Genomic DNA, 24038 nt, shown 5'->3' with positions numbered 1-24038 from the left:
TCTTACTGCTCAAGTTGTTTTAGAGTTGTGCTTGTTACTTACACACATTATAAATGTATAATGAGCGTGTCAGGCATGCAAATAAAAAAAGTTCAAAAATGACTTTTTTCTATCAATGCCAAAACAGCAAAATTTCTTTCTTTTTTAAAGTCGTTTTAGAGTTGTTCTATTAACTACACACTTTAAAATTACTTTTTTTCTATCAATGCCAAAACAGCAAAATATTTATCTTTTCAGGTTATAAAAGAGTTATGAAAGTGTTACTTCACACATTATAAATGTATAATGACCAAGCAAATAAAAATAATTCAAAAATGGCTTTTTTCTATCAATGCATAAATAGCAATGTTTCTGTCTTTTTAGGTTCTTCAAGGCTTGTGCTAGTTACTACACACATTAATAATGTATAATGACCATGTCTGGTATGCAAATAAAAAAAAGTTCAAAAATGACTTTTTTCTATCAATGCCAAAACAGCAAAATTTTTATCTTTTCAGGTTGTTTAAGCGTTGTTCTAGTTACTACACACATTATGAATGTATAATGACCATGTCAGGCATGCAAATAAACAAAAGTTCAAAAATGCCTTTGTTTCTATCAATGCCAAAACATGAAAATTTCTTTCTTTTAAAGTTTTTTATTACAGTTTTGCTAGTTACTACACACATTATAAATTTGTTCTAACTATGTGATGCATGCAAATAAACAAAAGTTCAAAAATGACTTTTCTTTTCTATCAATGCCAAAACATTTAAATTTCTTTCTTTTCAAGTTGTTTTAGAGTTGTGCTAGTTTCTAAACACATTATATATTTGTTATGACCATGTAAGGCATGTAAATAAAGAAAGTTCAAAAATGACTTTTTTTTCAATCAATGCCAAAACAGCAAAATTTTCCACTTTTCAGGTTGTTTAAGAGTTGTGCCAGTTAGTACACACATTATAAATGTAATATCACCATGTGTATAATGCAAATAAAAAAAGTTCAAAAATGACTTTTTCTCTATCAATGCCAAAACAGCAAAATTTCTTTCTTTTTAAGTTTTTTAGAGATGTGCTAGTTACTACATACATTATAAATTTGTTATGAACATGTCAGGCATGCAAATAAAAAAAAATTCAAAAATGACTTTTTTTCAATCAATGCAAAAACAGCAAAATTTCTATATTTTCAGGATGTTCACGAGTTGTGCTAGTTACTACACACATTATAAATGCATAATGGCCATGTCAGCCATGCAAATAAAAAAGACTTTTTTATCAATGACGAAGCATCGAAATTTCTTTCTTCTCAAGTTGTTTTAGAGTTGTGCTAGTTACTTACACACATTATAAATGTATAATGACCATGTCAGGCATGCAAATAAAAAAAAGTTCAAAAATGACTCTTTTCTATCAATGCCAAAACAGCAAAATTTCTATCTTTTCATGTTGTTCAAGAGATGTGCTAGATACAACATATGTTATAAATGTATAATGACCGTGTCAGGCATGCAAATAGAAAAAGTTCAAAAATGACTTTTTCCTATCAATGCCAAAACATCAAAATTTCTTTCTTTTCCAGTTGTTTTAGAGTTGTGCTAGTTACTACACACATTATAAATTTTCAAAAATGACTTTTTTTATCAATGCCAAAACAGCAAAATTTCTATCTTTTCAGGTTGTGCAACTTAGTACACACATTATAAATGTATTATGACCATGTGTATAATGCAAATAAAAAAAGTTCAAAAATAACTATTTTTCTATCAATGCCAAAACATTGTTTCAGAGTTTAGCGAGTTACTACACACATTATAAATTTGTTATGACCATGTCAGGCATGGAAATAAAAAAAAGATCAAAAATGACTTTTTTTCTATCAATGCCAAAACGAGCATTTCTATATTTTCAGGTTGTTCACGAGTTGTGCTAATTACTACACACTTTATAAATGAATAATGACTTAATGCATAATGCCTGTGTCAGGCATGCAAATAAAAAAAGTTAAAAAATGACTTTTTTTCTATCAATGACAAAATATCGAAATTTCTTTCACATCAAGCTGTTTTAGAGTTGTGCTAGTTACTACACACATTATAAATTTGTTATGACCATGTCAGGGATACAAATAAAAAATTTCAAAAATGACTATTTTTCTATCAATGCCAAAACAGCAAAATTTATTTCTTTTCAAATTGTTTTAGAGTTTAGCGAGTTACTACACACATTATAAATTTGTTATGACCATGTCAGGCATGAAAATAAAAAATGTTCAAAAATGACTTTTTTTCTATCAATGCCAAAACATGAACATTTCTATATTTTCAGGCTGTTCACGAGTTGTGCTAATTACTACACACTTTATAAATGCATAATGTCTTAATGCATAACGCCTGTGGCATGCATGCAAATAAAAAAAGTTCAAAAATGACTTTTTTCTATAATGACAAAATATCGAAATTTCTTTCTTATCAAGTTGTTTAAGAGTTGTGCTAGTTACTACACACATTATAAATGCTTAATGACCATGTGTATTATGCAAATAAAAATAAGTTCAAAAAGGACTTTTTTTTCTAATAATGCCAAAACAGAAAATTTCTTTCTTTTTAAGTTGCTTTAGAGATATGCTAGTTACTACACACATTATAAATTTGTTATGACCATGTCAGGGATGCAAATAAAAAAGTTCAAAAATGACTTTTTTTCAATCAATGCCAAAACAGCAAAATTTATATCTTTTCAGGTTGTTCACGAGTTGTGCCAGTTACTACTGACATTATATAGAGGATATATATTGGAATCGGTGGATTATCGATTTTAATTGACGAGTGAATTCAAATGATATATGCCACCGAATCCAACAATTTTTCTTTTTATTTTATTCATTTTTCACAGTTTATTGTAAAAGAGTTTCACTAAAGAATAACGATGGAATAATGACGTCATTTCGTAAAAAAAATGACGTCATTTCACAGTAAACATTATTTTCATTGTTTGAAACAGTGAAATTATCAGTTTTATTCCACTGATATTTCCCTATAAACCACCGGAAAGCAAAAACTAAAAATGCATAATGACCATGTCAAGCATGCAAAAAAAAAATTCAAAAATGAATTTTTTCTATTAATGAATCAAAATTTCTTTCTTTTCAAATTGTTTTTGAGTTCATTTAGTTACTACACACATTATAAATTTGTTATGACCATGTCAGGCATGTTAATAAAAAAAGTTCAAAAATGATTTTTTTTTCTATCAATACCAAAACATTAAAATTTCTTTCTTTTCAAGTTGTTTTAGAGTAGTGCTAGTTACTTACACTCATTATAAATGCCAAAACAGCAAAATTTCTAATTTTTCAGGTTGTTCAAGAATTGTGCTAGTTACTACACACATTATAAATGCATAATGACTATGTCAGGCATGCAAATAAAAGACAGTTCAAAAATGACTTTTTTCTAATAATGCCAAAACATCGAAATGTCTTTCTGCTCAACTTGTTTTAGAGTTGTGCTTGTTACTTACACACAATATAAATGTATCATGACCATGTTAGGCATGCAAGTAAACAAGTTCAAAAATGACTTTTTTCTATCAATGCCAAAACAGCAAAATTTCTATCTTTTCATGTTGTTCAAGAGTTGTGCTAGATACTACATACGTTATAAATGTATAATGAGCGTGTCAGGCATGCAAATAAAAAAGTTCAAAAATGACTTTTTCCTATCAATGCCAAAACATCAAAAAAAAATTCTTTTCAAGTTGTTTTAGAGTTGTGCTAGTTACTACACACATTATAAATTTGTTATGACCATGACAGGCATGCAATTAAAAAAAAGTTCAAAAATAAAAAAAATTCTATCAATGCCAAAACAGCGAAATTTCTTTCTTTTTTAAAGTCGTTTTAGAGTTGTGCTAGTAACTACACACTTTAAAATTACTTTTTTTCTATCAATGCCAAAACAGCAAAATTTTTATCTTTTCAGGTTATAAAATGGCTTTTTGCTATCAATGCATCAATAGCAAAATTTATGTCTTTTCAGGTTCTTCAAGACTTGTGCTAGTTACTACACATATTATTAACGTATAATGACCATGTCAGGCATGCAAATAAAAAAAGTTTAAAAATGACTTTTCTATCAATGCCAAAACAGCAAAATTTTTATCTTTTCAGGTTTTTCAAGCGTGGTTCTAGTTACTACACACATTATGAATGTATAATAACCATGTTAGGCATGCAAATGAGTAAAAGTTCAAAAATGACTTTTTTTTCTATCAATGCCAAAACATTAAAATTTCTTTCTTTTCAAGTTGTTTTACCGTGGTGCTAGTTTCTACACACATTATAAATTTGTTATGACCATGTCAGGCATGCAAATAAAAAAAGTTCAAAAATGACTCTTTTTTTCTATCAATGCCACAAGAGCAAAATTTCTATCTTTTCAGGTTGTTAAAGTGTCGTGCTAGTTACTAAACACATTATAAATGTAATATGACCATGTGTATAATGCAAATAAAAAAAGTTCGAAAATGACTATTTTTCTATCAATGCCAAAACAGCAAAAAAAAAATCTTTTCAAATTGTTTTAAAGTTTAGCGAGTTACTACAACATTATAAATTTGTTATGACCATGTCAGGCATGCAAATAAAAAAAATTCAAAAATGACTTTTTTTCTATCAATGCCAAAACATGAAAATTTCTATCTTTTCAGGTTGTTCACGAGTTGTGCTAGTTACTACACACTTAATTAATGCATAAAGACTAAATGCATAATAATAAAATAAAGTTCAAAAATGACTTTTTTTCTTTCAATGACAAAATATCGAAATTTCTTTCTTATCAAGTTGTTTTAGATTTGTGCTACACACATTATAAATGCATAATGACCATGTGTATAATGCAAATAAAAATAAGTTCAAAAATGACTTTTTTTCTAACAATGCCAAAACAGCAAAATTTCTTTCTTTTTAAGTTGTTTAAGAGATGTGCTAGTTACTACACACATTATAAATTTGTTATGACCATGTCAGGGATGCAAATAAAAAAGTTCAAAAATGACTATTTTTCTATCAATGCCAAAACAGCAAAAAAAAACTTTTTTAAAGTCGTTTTAGAGTTTCTATCAATGCCAAAACATGAAAATTTCTTTTCTTTTCAGGTTGTTCACGAGTTATATAGAGGATATGTTGGAATCGGTGGATTATCGATTTTAATTGACGAGTGAATTAAAATGATATATACCACCGAATCCAACAATTTTCTTTTAATTTTATGCTTTTTTTCACAGTTTATACATTGTAAAAGAGTTTCACTAAAGAATTACGCTGGAATAATGACGTCATTTCGTGAAAAAAAAAGACGTAATTTCACAGTAAACAGTGAAAATTTTCTTTATTTTTCACTGATAATTTTCATTGTTTGAAAAAGTGAAATGATCAGTTTTATTCCACTGATATTTCCCCTATAAAGCAACGGAAAGCATAAACTAAAAATGCATAATGACCATGTCAAGCATGCAAATAAAAAACAGTTCAAAAATGATTTTTTTTCTATCAATGCATTAAAATTTCTTTCTTTTTAAGTTGTTTTTGAGTTTATTAAGTTACAACACACATTATAAATTTGTTATGACCATGTTAGGCATGCAAATAAAAAAAGTTCAAAAATGACTTTTTTCAAAACAGCAAAAAAATTCTTTTTTAAAGTCGTTTTAGAGTTGTGCTAGTTACAACACACATTAAAATGCTTTTTTATCTATCAATGCCAAAACAGCAAATTTTCTATCTTTTCAGGTTATAAAAAAGTTATGATACACACATGATAAATGTATAATGACCAAGCAAATAAAAAATATTCAAAAATGACTTTTTTCTATCAATGCCAAAATAGCAAAATTTCTTTCTCTTCAGGTTCTTCAAGACTTGAGCTAGTTACTACACACATTATTAATGTATAATGACCAAGTCAAGCATTCAAATAAAAAAAAGTTACAAAATGACTTTTTTTCAATCAATGCCAAAACAGCAAAATTTTTATCTTTTTATGTTGTTCAAGCGTTGTTCTAGTTACTACACACATTATAAATGAATAATAACAATGTTAGGCATGCAAACAAACAAAAGTTAAAAAATGCCTCTTTTTCTATCAATGCCAAAACAGCAAAATTTCTATCTTTTCAGGTTGTTTACGAGTTGTGCTAGTTACTACACACATTATAAATGCATAATGACCATGTCAGGCATGCAAATAAAAAAAGTTCAAAAATGACTTTTTTTTCTATCAATGATATAACATCGAAATATATTTCTTCTCAAGTTGTTAAAGAGTTGTGCTCGTTACATACACACATAATAAATGTAAAATGACTTTGTCAACCATGCAAATAATTTTTTTTTTCAAAAATGACTTTTTTTCTATCAATGCCAAAACATTTAAATTTCTGTCTTTTCAGGATGTTCAAGATATGTGCTAGATACGTTACCAATTTGTTATGACCATGTTAGGCATGCAAATAAAAAAAATTCAAAAATGTCTTTTTTCTATCAATGCCATAACAGCAAAATTTGTTTCTTTTTATGTTGTTCAAGAGTTGGGCTCTATACTACACACATTATAAATGCGTAATTACCATATCAGGCATGCAAATAAAAGAAGTTCAAAAATGACTTTTTTTCTATCAATGTAAAAACAGCAAAATTTCTATCTTTTCATGTTGTTCACGAGTTGTGCTAGTTACTACACACATTATAAAAGCATAATGACCATGTCAGGCATGCAAATAAACAAAAGTTAAAAAATGACTTTTTTTATCAATGCCAAAACATCAAAATTTCTATCTTTTCAGGTGTTCAAGAGTTGTGCTTTTTACTACACACATTATAAATATATAATTACCATGTCAGGCATGCAAATAAAAAAAGTTTAGAAATGACTTTTTTTCTATCAATGCCAAAATAGCAAAATTTCTATCTTTTCAGGTTGTTCAAGAGTTGTGCTAGTTACTACACACATTATAAATGCATAATGACTATGTCAGGCATGCAAATAAAAGACAGTTCAAAAATGACTTTTTTCTAACAAAGCCAAAACATCGAAAAAAATTTCTTCTCAAGTTGTTTTAGAGTTGTGCTAGTTACTTACACACATTATGTATAATCACCGTGTCAGGCATGCAAATAAAAAAAAGTTCAAAAATGACACCTTTCTATCAATGCCAAAACAGCAAAATGTCTATATTTTCATGTTGTTCAAGAGATGTGCTAGATACAACATACGTTATAAATGTATAATGACCGTGTCAGGCATGCAAATAAAAAAAGTTCAAAAATGACTTTTTCCTATCAATGCCAAAACATCAAAATTTCTTTCTTTTCCAGTTGTTTTAGAGTTGTGCTAGTAACTACACACATTATATATTTTCAAAAATGACTTTTTTTCAATGCCAAAACAGCAAAATTTCTATCTTTTCAGGTTGTTAAAGACTTGTGCTACTTAGTACACACATTATAAATGTATTATGACCATGTGTAAAATGCAAATAAAAAAACGGTCAAAAATGACTTTTTTCTATCAATGCCAAAACAGCAAAACTTCTATCTTTCCATGTTGTTCAAGAGTTGTGCTGAATACTACATACGTTATAAATGTATAATTACCGTGTGAGGCATGCACATAAAATAAGTTCAAAAATGATTTTTTTTCTATCAATGCCAAAACAGCAAAATTTCTATCTTTTCCGGTTGTTAAAGACTTGTGCTACTTACTACACACATTATATATGTATTATGAACATGTGTATAATGCAAATTAAAAAAAGGTCAAAAATAACTTTTTTCTATCAATGCCAAAATAGCAAAATTTCTTTTTTTTTAAAGTTGTTTTTCAGTTCAGCAAGTTACTACACACATTATAAATTTGTTATGACCATGTCAGGCATGCAAATAAAAAAAAAATAAAAAATGAATTTTTTATCAATGCCAAAGCAGCAAAATTTCAATCTTTTCATGTTGTTCAAGATATGTGCACTAGCTACACACATAATACATGTATAATGACCATTTAAGGCATACGAATAATAAAAAGTTCAAAATTGACTTTTATCTATCAATGCCAAAACAGCAAAATTCGTTTCTTTATATGTTGTTCAAGAGTTGGGTTATTTACTAAACACATTATCAATGTATAATGACCATGTCAGGCCAAAAATGACTTTTTTTCTATCAATGCCAAAACATCAAAAAAAAAATCTGTTCGAGTTGTTTTAGAGTTGTGCTGGTTACTACACATATTATAAATTTGTTATGACCATGTCAGGCATGCAAATAAAAAAAGTTCGAAAATGACTATTTTTCTATCAATGCCAAAACAGCAAAATTTATTTGTTTTCAAATTGTTTTAGAGTTTAGCGAGTTACTACACACATTATAAAATTGTTATGACCATGTCAGGAATGCATATAAAAAAAGTTCAAAAATGACTTTTTTTCTATCAATGACAAAATATTGAAATTTCTTTCTTATCAAGTTGTTTTAGAGTTGTGCTACACACATTATAAATGCGTAATGACCATCTGTATAATGCAAATAAAAATAAGTTCAAAAATGACTTTTTTCCTATCAATGCCAAAACATCAAAATTTCTTTTCAAGTTGTTTAAGAGTTGTGCTAGTTACTACACACATTATAAATTTGTTATGACCATGTCAGGCATGCAAATAAAAAAACGTTCAAAATTGACTTTTTTTCTATCAATGCCAAAAGATTAAAATTTCTATCTTTTCAGGATGTTCAAGAGTTGTGCTAGATACTACATACGTTATCAATTTGTTATGACCATGTCAGGTATGTAAATAAAAAAATTTCAAAAATGACTTTTTTCTATCAATGCCAAAACAGCAAAATTTCTATCTTTTCAGGTTGTTAAAGAGTTACGCTAGTTACTAAACACATTATAAATGTAATATGACCAGGTCTATAATGCAAATAAAAAAATGACTTTTTCTCTTTCAATGCCAAAACAGCAAAATTTCTTTTTAAGTTCTTTTAGAGATGTGCTAGTTACTACACGCATTATAAATTTGTTATGACCATGTCAGGCATGCAAATAAAAAAAGTTCAAAAATGACTTTTTTCTATCAATGCAAAAACAGCAAAATTACTATATTTTCAGGATGTTCACGAGTTGTGCTAGATACTACATACGTTATCATATTATAAATGCATAATGGCCATGTCAAGCATGCAAATAAAAAAGTTCAAAAATGACTTTTTTCTATCAATGACAAAGCATCGAAATTTGTTTCTTCTCAAGTTGTTATAGAGTTGTGCTAGTTACTTACACACATTATGTATAATCACCGTGTCAGGCATGCAAATAAAAAAAAGTTCAAAAATGACACCTTTCTATCAATGCCAAAACAGCAAAATGTCTATATTTTCATGTTGTTCAAGAGATGTGCTAGATACAACATACGTTATAAATGTATAATGACCGTGTCAGGCATGCAAATAAAAAAAGTTCAAAAATGACTTTCCTATCAATGCCAAAACATCAAAATTTCTTTCTTTTCCAGTTGTTTTAGAGTTGTGCTAGTAACTACACACATTATAAATTTTCAAAAATGACTTTTTTTCAATGCCAAAACAGCAAAATTTCTATCTTTTCAGGTTGTTAAAGACTTGTGCTACTTAGTACACACATTATAAATGTATTATGACCATGTGTAAAATGCAAATAAAAAAACGGTCAAAAATGACTTTTTTCTATCAATGCCAAAACATCAAAATTTCTTTCTTTTCAAGTTGTTTTTCAGTTCAGCAAGTTACTACACACATAATAAATTTGTTATGACCATGTCAGGCATGCAAATAAAAAAGTTCAAAAATGACTATTTTTCTATCAATGCCAAAACAGCAAAATTTATTTCTTTTCAAATTATTTTAGAGTTTAGCGAGTTACTACACACATTATAAATTTGTTATGACCATGTCAGGCATATAAAGTTCAAAAATGACTTTTTTTCTATCAATGCCCAAACATGAACATTTCTATATTTTCAGGTTGTTCACGAGTTGTGCTTATTACTACACACTTTATAAATGCATAATGTCTTAATGCATAATGCCTGTGTCAGGCATGCAAATAAAAAAAGTTCAAAAATGACTTTTTCCTATCAATGCCAAAACATCAAAATTTCTTTCTTTTCAAGTTGTTTTAGAGTTGTGCTAGTTACTACACACATTATAAATTTGTTATGACCATGACAGGCATGCAATTAAAAAAAGTTCAAAAATGACTTTTTTTCTTTCAATGCCAAAACAGCAAAATTTCTTTGTTTTTTAAAGTCGTTTGTGCTAGTAACTACACACTTTAAAATTACTTTTTTTTCTATCAATGCATAAATAGCAAAATTTCTGTCTGTTCAGGTTCTTCAAGACTTGTGCTAGTTACTACACACTTAATAAATGCATAAAGACTTAATGCATAATAAAAATAAAGTTCAAAAATGACTTTTTTTCTTTCAATGACAAAATATCGAAATTTCTTTCTTATCAAGTTGTTTTAGATTTGTGCTACACACATTATAAATGCATAATGACCATGTGTATAATGCAAATAAAAATAAGTTCAAAAATGACTTTTTTTCTAACAATGCCAAAACAGCAAAATTTCTTTCTTTTTAAGTTGTTTAAGAGATGTGCTAGTACACATTATAAATTTGTTATGACCATGTCAGGGATGCAAATAAATAAGTTCAAAAATGATTATTTTTCTATCAATGCCAAAACAGCAAAAAAATTCTTTTTTAAAGTCGTTTTAGAGTTTCTATCAATGCCAAAACATGAAAATTTCTTTTCTTTTCATGTTGTTCACGAGTTATATAGAGGATATGTTGGAATCGGTGGATTATCGATTTTAATTGACGAGTGATCATAGAAAATATCTATTTTCTATGATCACGAGTGAATGAAAATATATATATACCACCGAATCCAACAATTTTCTTTTAATTTTATGCTTTGTTTCACAGTTTATATACATTGTAAAAGAGTTTCACTAAAGAATTACGCTGGAATAATGACGTCATTTCGTAAAAAAAAAAACGTAATTTCACAGTAAACAGTGAAAATTTTCGTTAATTTTCACTGATAATTTTCATTGTTTGAAAAAGTGAAATTATCAGTTTTATTCCACTGATATTTCCCATATAAAGCAACGGAAAGCATAAACTAAAAATGCATAATGACCATGTCAAGCATGCAAATAAAAAACAGTTCAAAAATGATTTTTTTTCTATCAATGCATTAAAATTTCTTTCTTTGTAAGTTATTTTTGAGTTCATTAAGTTACAACACACATTATAAATTTGTTATGACCATGTTAGGCATGCAAATAAAAAAAGTTCAAAAATGACTTTTTTCTATCAATGCCAAAACAGCAAAAAAATTCTTTTTTAAAGTCGTTTTAGAGTTGTGCTAGTTACTACACACATTAAAATGCTTTTTTATCTATCAATGCCAAAACAGCAAATTTTCTATCTTTTCAGGTTATAAAAAAGTTATGATAGTTACTACACACATGATAAATGTATAATGACCAAGCAAATAAAAAATATTCAAAAATGACTTTTTTCTATCAATGCCAAAATAGCAAAATTTCGTTCTCTTGAGGTTCTTCAAGACTTGAGCTAGTTACTACACACATTATTAATGTATAATGACCATGTCAAGCATTCAAATAAAAAAAAGTTACAAAATGACTTTTTTTAATCAATGCCAAAACAGCAAAAATTTTATCTTTTCATGTTGTTCAAGCGTTGTTCTAGTTACTACACACATTATAAATGAATAATAACCATGTTAGGCATGCAAACAAACAAAAGTTAAAAAATGCCTCTTTTTCTATCAATGCCAAAACAGCAAAATTTCTATCTTTTCAGGTTGTTTACGAGTTGTGCTAGTTACTACACACATTATAAATGCATAATGACCATGTCAGGCATGCAAATAAAAATAAGTTCAAAAATGACTTTTTTTCTGACAATGCCAAAACAGCAAAATTTCTTTCTTTTAAAGTTGTTTAAGAGATGTGCTAGTTTCTACACACATTATAAATTATGTTATGATCATGTCAGGGATGCAAATAAAAAGTTCAAAAATGACTATTTTTCTAAAAATGCCAAAACAGCCAAATTTCTATCTTTTCAGGTTGTTCACGAGTTGTGCTAGTTACTACTCACATTGTATAGAGGATATATGTTGGAATCGGTGGATTATCGATTTTAATTGACGAGTGATCATGGAAAAAATTTTTTTTCTATGATCACGAGTGAATTAAAATGATATATGCCACCGAATCCAACAATTTTTCTTTTTATTTTATTCATTTTTCACAGTTTATATACATTGTAAAAGAGTTTCACTAAAGAATAACGCTGGAATAATGACGTCATTTCGTAAAAAAATGACGTCATTTCACAGTAATTAATTTTCGATAATTTTCACTGATAATTTTCATTTTTTGAAAAAGTGAAATTATCAGTTTTATTTCACTGATATTTCCCTATAAACCACCGGAAAGCATAAACTAAAAATGCATAATGACCATGTAAAGCATGCAAATATGACTTTTTTCTATTAATACATCAAAATTTCTTTCTTTTCAAGTTGTTTTTTAGTTTATTTAGTTACTACATGTGTACACACATTATAAATTTGTTATGACCAATATTTGCATGCAAATAAAAGACAGTTCAAAAATGACTTTTTCCTATCAATGCCAAAACATCAAAATTTCTTTCTTTTCAAGTTGTTTTAGAGTTGTGCTAGTTACTACACACATTATAAATTTGTTATGACCATGACAGGCATGCAATTAAAAAAAGTTCAAAAATGACTTTTTTTCTATCAGTGCCAAAACAGCAACATTTCTTTCTTTTTTAAAGTCGTTTTAGAGTTGTGCTAGTAACTACACACTTTAAAATTACTTTGTTTCTATCAATGCCAAAACAGCAAATTTTTTATCTTTTCAGGTTCGACAATGGCTTTTTACTATCAATGCATAAAAAGCAAAATTTTTGTCTTTTCAGGTTCTTCAAGACTTGTGCTAGTTACTACACACATTATTTATGTATAATGACCATGTCAGGCATGCAAATAAAAAAAGTTCAAAAATTACTTTTTTCTATCAATGCCAAAATAGCAAAATTTTAATATTTTCAGATTGTTTAAGCGTTGTTCTAGTTACTACACACATTATGAATGTATAATGACCATGTTAGGCATGCAAAGGAACAAAAGTTTTAAGATGACTTTACTTTTGTTATCAATGCCAAAACATTAAAATTTCTTTCTTTTCAAGTTGTTTTAGAGATGTGCTAGTTACTACACACATTATAAATTTTTATGATCATGTCAGGCATGTAAATAAAAAAAGTTCAAAAATGACTTTTTTTCTATCAAAGCCAAAACAGCAAAATTTCTATCTTTTCAGGTTGTTAAAGAGTTGTGCTACTTACTACACACATTATAAATGTATTATGACTATGTGTATAATGCAAATTAAAAAAAGGTCAAAAATGACTTTTTTCTATCAACGACAAAATAGCAAAATTTCTTTCTTTTCAAGTTGTTTTTCAGTTCAACAAGTTACTACACACATTATAAATTTGTAATGACCATGTCAGGCATGCAAATAAAAAAAAGTTCAAAAATGACTTTTTTATCAATGCCAAAGCAGCAAAATTTCAATGTTTGTATGTTGTTCAAGACTTGTGCTAGTTGCTACACACATAATACATGTATAATGACCATTTTAGGCATACGAATTATAAAAAGTTCAAAATTGACTTTTTTCTATCAATGCCAAAACAGCAAAATTCGTTTCTTTATATGTTGTTCAAGAGTTGGGTTATTCACTACACACATTAAAAATGTATAATGACCCTGTCAGGCCTGCAAATAAAAACATGTTCAAAAATGACTTTTTCTCTATCAATGCCAAAAAAGCAAACTTTCTTTCTTTTTAAGTTGTTTTAGAGATGTGCTAGTTACTACACACATTATAAATTTGTTATGACCATGTCCAGGCATGCGAATTAAAAAAAATTCAAAAATGACTTTTTTCCAAAACAGCAAATTTTCTATCTTTTCAGGTTGTTCAAGAGATGTCCTAGTTACTAAACACATTATCAATGTATAATGACCATGTCAGGCATGCAAATAAATAAAAATTCAAAAATGACCTTTTTTCTATCAATGCCAAAACATGAAAATAACTTTTTTTAAGTTGTTTTAGAGTTGTGCTAGTAACACATTATAAATTTCTATCAATGGCAAAACATCGAAATTTCTTGTTTTTCAAGTTGTTTTAGAGTTGTGCTAGTAACACATTATAAATTTGTTATGACCATGTCAGGCATGCACAAAAAAAGTTCAAAAATGACTTTTTCTCTGTCAATGCCAAAACAGGAATATGTGTTTCTTTTTAATTTGTTCAAGAGTTGTGCTAGTTACTACACACATTATACATTTGTTATAACTATGTCATAAATAAATAAAAAATGCAAAAAAAAAAGTAAAAAAATTACTTTTTTATCAATGCCAAAACAGCAAAATTTCTATCTTTTCAGGTGTTCAAGAGATGTCCTAGTTACTAAACACATTATAAATGTTTAATGACCATGTCAGGCATGCAAATGAAAAAAATTCAAAAATGACTTTTTCTCTATCATTGCCAAAACAGCAAAATTACTATCTTTTCAGGTTATAAAAGAGTTATGATAGTGTTACTACACACATTATAAATGTATAAATTATAATAATGCAAATTAAAAAAAGTTCAAAAAAGACTTTTTTCTATCAATGCCAAAAACATTAAAATTTCTTTCTTTTCAAGTTCTTTTACAGTTGTGTTAGTTACTACACACATTATAAATTTGTTATAACTATGTCAGGCATGCAAATAAACAAAAGTTCAAAAATGACTTTTTCTATCAATGCCAAAACAGCAAAAATTTTATCTTTTCAGGTGTTCAAGAGTTATGCTTTTTACTACATATATTATAAATGTATAATTACAATGTCAGGCATGCAAAAAAAGTTCAAAAATGATTTTTTTCTATCAATGCCAAAATAGCAAAATTTCTATCTTTTCAGGTTGTTCAAGAGTTGTGCAAGTTGCTACACACATAATAAATTTGCTATGACCATGTCAGGCATGCAAATAAAAAAGTTCAAAAATGACTATTTTTCTACCAATGCCAAAAACAGCAAAATATATTTCTTTTTAAATTGTTTTAGAGTTTAGCGAGTTACTACACACATTATAAATTTGTTATGACCATGTCAGGCATGGAAATAAAAAAAGTTCAAAAATGACTTTTTTTCTATCAATGCCCAAACATGAACATTTCTATATTTCCAGGTTGTTCACGAGTTGTGCTAATTACTACACACTTTATAAATGCATAATGTCTTAAGCATAATGCCTGTGTCAGGCATGCAAAAAAAAAAAGTTCAAAAATGACTTTTTCCTATCAATGCCAAAACATCAAAAAAATTTTCTTTTCAAGTTGTTTTAGAGTTGTGCTAGTTACTACACACATTATAAATTTGTTATGACCATAACAGGCATGCAATTAAAAAAAGTTCAAAAATGACTTTTTTCTTTCAATGCCAAAACAGCAAAATTTCTTTCTTTTTTAAAGTCGTTTTAGAGTTGTGCTAGTAACTACACACTTTAAAATTACTTTTTTTCTTTCAATGCCAAAACAGCACAATTTTTATCTTTTCAGGTAATAAAATGGCTTTATTCTATCAATGCATAAATAGCAAAATTTCTGTCTTTTCAGGTTGTTCAAGACTTGTGCTAGTTACTACACACATTATTAATGTATAATAACCATGTCAGGCATGCAAAATTAAAAAAAGTTCAAAAATGACTTTTTTCTATCAATGCCATAACAGCAAATTTTTTATCTTTTCAGGTTGTTCAAGCGTTGCTCTAGTTACTACACACATTATGAATGTATAATGACCATGTTAGGCATGCAAATGAACAAAAGTTCAAAAATGACTTTACTTTTGTATCAATGCCAAAACATTAAAATTTCTTTCTTTTCAAGTTGTTTTATAGTGGTGCTAGTTTCTACACAAATTATAAATTTGTTATGACCATGTCAGGCATGCAAATAAAAAAAGTTCAAAAAAGACTTTTTTTCTATTTATGCCAAAACATAAAAATTTCTATCTTTTCAGGTTGTTCACGAGTTGTGCTAGTTACTACACACTTAATAAATGCATAAAGACTTAATGCATAATGCATAATGCCTGTGTCAGGCATGCAAATAAAAAAAGTTCAAAATTGACTTTTTTTTCTATCAATGACAAAATATCGAAATTTCTTTCTTATCAAGTTGTTTTAGAGTTGTGCTACACACATTATAAATGCATAATGACCATGTGTATAATGCAAATAATAATAAGTTCAAAAAAGAGATGTAACTACACACATTTTAAATTTGTTATGACCATGTCAGGGATGCAAATAAAAAAGTTAAAAAATGACTATTTTTCTATCAATGCCAAAACAGCAAAATTTCTATCTTTTCAAATGTTCTCGTGAAATGTTCTTGTGCTAGTTGCTACTCACATTATATAGAGGATATATGTTGGAATCGGTGGATTATCGATTTTAATTAATATATATTTTCTATGATCACGAGTGAATTAAAATGATATATGCCACCGAATCCAACAAATTTTCTTTTTATTTTATGCTTTTTTTCACAGTTTATATACATTGTAAAAGAGTTACACTGGAATAATGACATCATTTCGTAAAAAAATGACGTCATTTCACAGTAAACAGTGAAAATTTTAGATAATTTTCACTGAAAATTGTCATTGATTGAAAAAGTGAAATTATCAGTTTTATTCCACTGATGTTTCCCTATAAAGCACCGGAAAGCATAAACTAAAAATGCATAATGACCATGTCAAGCATGCAAATAAAAAAAAGTTCAAATATGATTTTTTTTCTATCAATGCATTAAAATTTCTTTCTTTTTAAGTTGTTTTTTAGTTCATTAAGTAACAACACACATTATAAATTTGTTATGACCATGTCAGGCATGCAAATAAAAAAAAGTTCAAAAATGTCTTTTTTCTATCAATGCCATAACAGCAAAATTTTTTTCTTTTTATGTTGTTCAAGAGTTGTACTACACACACTATAAATGTGTAATTACCATATCAGGCATGCAAATAAAAGAAGTTCAAAATGACTTTTTTCTATCAATATAAAAACAGCAAAATTTCTATCTTTTCATGTTGTTCACGAGTTGTGCTAGTTACTACACACATTATAAAAGCATAATGACCATGTCAGGCATGCAAATAAACAAAAGTTAAAAAATGACTTTTTTTATCAATGCCATATCATCAAAATTTCTATATTTTCAGGTGTTCAAGAGTTGTGCTTTTTACTACACACATTATAAATATATAATTACCATGTCAGGCATGCAAATAAAAAAAGTTCAGAAATGACTTTTTTTCTATCAATGCCAAAATAGCGAACTTTCTATCTTTTCAGGTTGTTCAAGAATTGTGCTAGTTACTATACACATTATAAATGCATAATGACTATGTCAGGCATGCAAATAAAAGACAGTTCAAAAATGACTTTTTTCTAACAATGCCAAAACATCGAAATTTCTTTCTTCTCAAGTTGTTTTAGAGTTGTGCTAGTAACTACACACATTATAAATTTTCAAAATTTCAATCTTTTCATGACAAAACAACGAAATTTCTTTCTTTTCAAGTTGTTTTAGAGTAGTGCTAGTTACTTACACACATTATCAATGCCAAACCAGCATAATTTCTTTCTTTTCAGGTTGTTCACGAGTTGTGCTAGTTACTTAACACATAATAAATGCATAATGACCATGCAAATAAAAAAAGTTCAAAAATGACTTTTTTTCTATTAATGACAAAACATCGAAATTTCTTTCTTCTTAAGTTGTTTTAGAGTTGTGCGTGTTACATACACACTTTATAAATGTATAATGACTATGTCAGGCATGCAAATAAAAAAAGTTCAAAAATGACTTTTTTTCTATCAATGCCAAAACATTAAAAATTTTATCTTTTCAGGATATTCAAGAGTTGTGCTAGATACTACATACGTTATCAATTAATGACTTTTTTATCAATGCCAAAACAGCAAAATTTGTTTCTTTTTATGTTGTTCAAGAGTTGGGCTCTATACTACACACATTATAAAAGCATAATGACCATGTCTGGCATGCAAATAAAAAAAGTTCAAAAATGACTTTTTTTCTATCATTGCCAAAACAGCAAAATTTCTTTCTTTTCAAGATGATTTTGAGTTCAGCAAGTTACTACACACATTATAAATTTGTTATGACCATGACTTTTTTTCTATCAATGCCAAAACAGCAAAATTTCTTTCTTTTTTAAAGTCGTTTTAGAGTTGTGCTAGGTTACTACACACATTCAAATGACTTTTTTTCTATCATTGCCAAAACAGCAAAATTTCTATCTTTTCAGGTTATTAAAGAGTTATGATAGTGTTACTACACACATTATAAATGTATAATGACCAAAAATTAAAAAAGGTTGAAAAATGACTTTGTTCTATCAATGCCAAAATAGCAAAATTTCTGTCTTTTAAGGTTCTTCAAGATTTGTTCTAGTTACTACACACATTATAAATGTTTAATGACCATGTCAGGCATGCAAATTAACAAAAGTTCAAAATGACTTTTTTTCGATCAATGCCAAAACAGCAAAAAATTCTATCTTTTCCGGTTGTTAAAGAGTTGTGCTACTTACTACACACATAATATATGTATTATGACCATGTGTATAATGCAAATTAAAAAAAGGTCAAAAATGACTTTTTTCTATCAATGCCAAAATAGCAAAATTTCTTTCTTTTCAAATTGTTTTTCAGTTCAGCAAGTTAATACACACATTATAAATTTGTTATGACCATGTCAGGCATGCAAATAAAAAAAGTTAAAAAATGACTTTTTTATCAATGCCAAAGCAGCAAAATTTCAATCTTTTCATGTTGTTCAAGACTTGTGCTAGTTGCTACACACATAATACATGTATAATGACCATTTTAGGCCTGCAAATACAAACATGTTCAAAAATGACTTTTTCTCTATGCCAAAACAGCAAAATTTCTTTCTTTTCAAATTGTTTTAGAGTTTAGCGAGTTACTACACACATTATAAATTTGTTATGACCATGTCCAGACATTCGAATGAAAAAAAGTTCAAAAATGACTTTTTTCCAAAACAGCAAAATTTCTATCTTTTCAGGTTGTTCAAGAGTTGTCCAAGTTACTAAACACATTATCAATGTATAATGACCATGTCAGGCATGCAAATAAATAAAAATTCAAATATGACCTTTTTTCTATCAATGCGAAAACATGAAAATAACTTTTTTTTCAAGTTGTTTTAGAGTTGTGCTAGTAACACATTATAAATTTCTATCAATGGCAAAACATCGAAATTTCTTGTTTTTCAAGTTGTTTTAGAGTTGTGATAGTAACACATTATAAATTTGTTATGACCATGTAAGGCATGCAAATAAAAAAAGTTTAAAATTGACTTTTTCTCTATCAATGCCAAAACAGGAAAATTTGTTTCTTTTTAAGTTGTTCAAGAATTGTGCTAGTTACTACACATATTATAAATTTGTTATAAGTTGGTCAGGCATGTGAATAAAAAAAAGTTCAAAAATGACTTTTTTATCAATGCCAAAACAGCAAAATTTCTATCTTTTCAGGTGTTAATGAGTTGTGCTAGTTACTACACACATTATAAATGTATAATGACCATGTCAGTCCAAAAATGACTTTTTTCTATCAATGCCAAAACATCAAAATTTCTTTCTGTTCGAGTTGTTTTAGAGTTGTGCTGGTTACTACACACATTATAAATTTGTTATGACCATGTCAGGCATGCAAATAAAAAAAATTCAAAATGACTATTTTTCTATCAATGCCAAAACAGCAAAATTTATTTCTTTTCAAATTGTTTTAGAGTTTAGCGAGTTACTACACACATTATAAATTTGTTATGACCATGTCAGGCATGCAAATAAAAAATTTTCAAAAATGACTTTTTTTCTATCAATGCCAAAACAGCAAAATTTCTATCTTTTCAGGTTGTTCACGAGTTGTGCTAGTTACTACACACTTAATAAATGCATAAAGACTTAATGCATAATGCATAATGCCTGTGTCAGGCATGCAAATATAAAAAAAATCAAAAATGACTTTTTTTCTATCAATGACAAAATTTCTTTCTTATCAAGTTGTTTTAGAGTTGTGCTACACACATTATAAATGCATAATGACCAGGTGTATAATGCAAATAAAAATAAGTTCAAAAATGATTTTTTTTCTAACAATGCCAAAACAGCAAAATTTATTTCTTTTTAAGTTGATTAAGAGATGTGCTAGTTACTACACACATTTTAAATTTGTTATGACCATGTCAGGCATGCAAATAAGAAAAAGTTAAAAAATGACTTCTTTTCAATCAATGCCAAAACAGCAAAATTTCTATCTTTTCAGGTTGTTCACGAGTTGTGCTAGTTTCTACACACATTATAAATTTGTTATGACCATGTCAGGGATGCAAATAAAAAAGTTCAAAAATGACTATTTTTCTATCAATGCCAAAACAGCAAAATTTCTATCTTTTCAGGTTGTTCACGAGTTGTGCTAGTTACTACTCACATTATATAGAGGATATATGTTGGAATCGGTGGATTATCGATTTTAATTGACGAGTGATCATAGAAAAAATATATTTTCTATGATCACGAGTAAGTTAAAATGCTATATGCCACCGAATCCAACAAATTTTCTTTTTATTTTATGCTTTTTTCACAGTTTATATACATTGTAAAAGAGTTTCACTAAAGAATAACGCTGGAATAATGACGTCATTTCGTAAAAAAATGACGTAATTTCACAGTAAACAGTGAAAATTTTCGATAATTTTCACTGATAATTTTCATTGTTTGAAAAAGTGAAATTATCAGTTTTATTCCACTGATATTTCCCTATAAAGCACCGGAAAGCATAAACTAACAATGCATAATGACCATGTCAAGCATGACAATAAAAAAAGTTCAAAAATGAATTTTTGTTTATAAATGCATTAAAATGTCTTTCTTTTTAAGTTGTTTTTAAGTTCATTAAGTTACAACACACATTATAAATATGTTATAAGCATGTCAGGCATGCAAATGAAAAAGTTCAAAAATGACTTTTTTCTATCAATGCCAAAACAGCAAAAAAAAATCTTTTTTAAAGTCGTTTTAGAGTTGTGCTAGTTACTACACACATTAAAATGACTTTTTTTCTATCAATGCCAAAACAGCAAATTTTCTATCTTTTCAGGTTATAAAAAAGTTATGATAAATGTATAAGGCCACAACAAATTGATTAAATGTTCGATGGATTCGCCGCACCTAAAAAGCTTAAAACTAAATAAAAATATTTTTATTTTTATTTTGCGCCCGCAGCAAAAAAATTGCTGCGCACCTATTTATTAAATGATTTAGTGTTATTTAGCCTACGTATTTTACGACATAGAGTGTTATAACGCTTTGCGTTATTCGATTGGTTTATGGTAAAACAAATGGCAGCGTTCGTCTGTCTTGTCATGTCTGCAAAAGACACAAATTGAAATATTACTTTTTCCCCAGGGCAATGAGTCATTTCATTATAGATGACTTGAGTTATTATAAATTTCAACCGCATCTACATCAGGATGTGAAATGTCGCCGGTATGCCTTCGATTGGTAAAAATCTGCAATAAACTTGTTGGTATTGATTAAGTTAAAATGTTAAAAATTAACATGCAAAGAAGTGTCGTCGTTGAACTGGACAAAACATGTCGAGTATAATATAAATTGTACGAGCCACCTTATATCTACTAGTTCAAACTGTTGATGGCTAAGTGCAAGGTGTACATTATGCCCTTAAAACATGAATTTAACACAAGTAAGAAAGTGAAGAACCTTTCTGGACTTAAACAACTTTACTGGCATTTGATTGACCTTTTTATATTAAAATACAAATCTTTATCTACCTATTTCTTATTTTTCTTTCATTAGAAAGTTATGTTTTTTTAACTTTACAAAACTTCAATTTTTAGATTTTTTCCCCAGGGCAAATAGTCATTTCATTATAGATGACTTGAGTTATTATAAATTTCAACCGCATCTACATCAGGATGTGAAATGTCGCCGGTATGCCTTCGATTGGTAAAAATCTGCAATTTCTAATTTTAACAGTGCTAAAATAACAAATGTAATGCATCGAGTATTGTATAATACCATAACCTATGACAGGGATTTCATCGAGTATTGTATAATACCATAACATATGACAGGGATTTCATCGAGTATGGTATAATACCATAACCTATGACAGAGATTTCAATTGAAGCAGAATCCTGCTTTTTGATGCAAGCATTTTGCAATTTTGTCACTTTTGACTTATGGAAATCATCTTCCATGCATCATTTTTATGCAAATGTTACCATGAAACTTAAATAAAATGTATGTTTTATTATACAAAAAATAGGTTTTTATTTAAGCCAGATATACTAAAAGGTATACAAAACAATTTTTGTAGAGCAATCAACTAATATATATAAACAAAATATATAGATTTCAGTATTTTGACCCCTGAAAATTTTATTTGACCCCTGAACATTTCAAGCACAGGGTCATTTGACTCCTGGTTTTCAACAACTACTGAAATCTGTGACATATGATATTAAGAACTAATACAAATACGAGATATTTCGTATCAGTGTTTTTTTTGCCCCAAATTACAGACTCTTATAGGATGTGTCCAATTGAAACTTGTAAAAAAGGGCTGGTTTCCAAAAAATACCTTTCTGTTAAAAGTCTCGCCAAAATTTCAAAACAATAAGTCAATTGTTTTTTAATAAATTCAATTGGTTTATTGAGTTTCTCATACAGCAGTTTAATGCCCTAACACTTATAATATACATTTAAGAAAGCAGTTAAACATGCACTTATTAACAATTGGTATACTGTTATCTATAATCATAATAATAATGATTAAATATTCCCAATTTCATGGTGTATCGCATATTATCCCCAATTAAAAAGGCACAGGCTGTAAAATATGACGCGAAGAAAAATCACTGCTTATGCTTGATATTTATTGTATTATTTATTGTGTCATGTTATTAAACCATCATTGACAGAAAACTGAGCTCCTTATATAACTTTGATAATGAAAACCATGTACCATGTTATACTTAAGTTATCACTACCTGGTGTGAGAAAGCAGAACAGCTATTAGAGACTTTTTTTTATTTATTTTTACAAACATTTGAAACTTAAACTCAATTATTACTTCCAAATGACTTTGTACTGGCATTTTGCAAATTTCATGCATTTATTTGGCAAAATATATCAATTTACATAGACAATATATGTATCTGTTATTTTTCGCTTTTCGCACGCCTGTTATTTAACAAAAAATATAATAAAAATAAATTTATTTTTATTTCGCTCGCTCGCTCGCTCCATTTTTATGGAAGCAAAAGTCCGTAGAACAAATCATCAATTTGTTGTGGCCTAATGACCAAGCAAATAAAAAAAGTTCAAAAATGACTTTTTTTTCTATCAATGCCAAAGTAGCAAAATTTCTTTCTTTTCAGGTTCTTCAAGACTTGTGCTAGTTACTACACACATTATTAATGTATAATGACCATGTCAGGCATGCAAATAAAAAAAAGTTCAAAAATGCCTTTTTTTCTATCAATGCCAAAACAGCAAAATTTCTTTCTTTTCAGGTTCTTCAAGACTTGTGCTAGTTACTACACACATTATTAATGTATAATGACCATGTCAGGCATGCAAATAAAAAAAAGTTCAAAAATGCCTTTTTTTCTATCAATGCCAAAACAGCAAAATTTCTTTCTTTTTAAGTTGTTTTAGAGTAGTGCTAGTGACTTACA

At 28.1% G+C, this 24038-nt stretch overlaps 1 protein-coding gene across 5 annotated transcripts in view; it reads left to right on the top strand.

Moving 5' to 3' along the window:
• Positions 1 to 24038, top strand: part of LOC127841920 (uncharacterized) — a 103772-nt gene that overhangs the window by 44841 nt on the left and 34893 nt on the right. The window contains exon 4 of one of the 5 annotated variants that reach the window (XR_008031417.1): positions 23874 to 23989. The exons of 3 other annotated variants lie outside the window; for them this stretch is intronic. The gene's annotated coding sequence lies outside the window, so the exon portion shown is untranslated. One more of the 5 variants, XR_008031418.1, reaches the window with a different exon arrangement.

This window comes from Dreissena polymorpha, chromosome 8 (genome assembly GCF_020536995.1).
Source record: "Dreissena polymorpha isolate Duluth1 chromosome 8, UMN_Dpol_1.0, whole genome shotgun sequence".
NCBI classification, from domain to species: Eukaryota; Metazoa; Mollusca; class Bivalvia; order Myida; family Dreissenidae; genus Dreissena; species Dreissena polymorpha.
The sequence above is the reverse complement of the archived record's forward strand: the minus strand, read 5'-3'. Positions and strand labels throughout refer to the sequence as shown.